The sequence below is a fragment of the Mus pahari genome, chromosome 1 (genome assembly GCF_900095145.1).
Source record: "Mus pahari chromosome 1, PAHARI_EIJ_v1.1, whole genome shotgun sequence".
Lineage (NCBI taxonomy): Eukaryota > Metazoa > Chordata > Mammalia > Rodentia > Muridae > Mus > Mus pahari.
The window spans coordinates 118,652,344-118,653,710 of record NC_034590.1 but is presented as its reverse complement, the minus strand read 5'-3'; positions in this window follow the sequence as shown (position 1 = coordinate 118,653,710).

The window sequence follows — 1,367 nt, the reverse complement described above, 5'->3', positions numbered from 1 at the left end:
TTTCTGAGTTTGAGGCCAGCCTGGTCTACAGAGTGAGTTCCAGGACAGCCAGGGCTATACAGAGAAACCCTGTCTCGGAAAAAAAAAAAAATAGTCATGCAGCGTATGCCTGTTAATGGTGTGGGACAAGGTTATGACAAGATAGGATGGTGTCTTGTAGAAATGATAGGTCTAAGGCAGTTTTTAAAAGTCATGGTTTGGGGACTAGAGAAATGGCTCAGTGGTTAAGGGCACTGACTGCTCTGGCTCACAACCATCTGTAACGAGATCTGATGACCTCTTCTGATGTGTCTGTAGACAGCAACAGTACACTCACATACATAAAAATAAAACAAACAAACAAATAAATAAATAAAATTTTTTAAAAGCCATGACTTTATAAGTGGTGCACTCACCTTAAGTGAAACAGACTCTAAATAACTAGTTTACTTAAAGTACAGTTATTTTGTATTCTGAAAAGTCTGAACAAAACCTACCATCCCTGAGCTCCCCAAATTCAGGATTTAAAAATACCACCAATCCTCACCTGGAAATATCTACTCTAGAAAGCTCTGCCCACTAAGAACCTGTGTCAGTTCCTTGAGGTTCACTCCCAGGAGCAGAGAGAACAACCTCTGGATTGGGCCCTCCACACCCTTGATCCTCCCAATTAATCTCTTTATTATGGAATTTGCTGCCTGGTGTGACTCCTCTGAAGAAGCCAAGAAGCCATGAGGAGAAGTAAAGTGGAGCAGGACTGAGGCTCCTCAGCTTAGCTGGGGATTCCCTCCTCTGGGAGCTGCAACACCTCTACTGAGGAGGCTGCCTCTTGGAGCTGTGTGGTTTCCTGGGCTTTTGAGTCCCAGGATGCCTTTCTATCAGAGCAAGAAGGCCAACAGAGGAGAGAAAAGGATATCGAGGAAAGGAAGGAGACCCTGAGTAAAGTAGGGGTTGGAAAGGGGGTGACGTGACCATTGGACTACTTCCTGCTGATGAGGGGTGTCAGGGTCCTTGGGGGCAAGTTTGATCTTTGCCACCGGGATATCTAATTTCTTGTTCTTCTTTGTGTGGGATTACTTAAACTGACCAAGAACCGACTGACAACTCCCCAACTATACACCACCTCCTCCACTGCCACCACCAACCCCAGCCTACCATTTACATACCCTCTCAGAGATCCTCAGAATTCCAAATGTCACATAAATGCAGAAACTAAACTATTTGCAGCAGGCAAAATCACGCCCCTGCTAGAGCACAAGGCAAAGAGGCAAACCATAGTCTGCTGCTATGGACAAACCGAAGCAGCCCCATGTCCCACACCTGGGAACCTGGGATTAAAATAACATATATATGTGTGTGTGTGTGTGTGTGTGTGTGTGTGTGTGTGT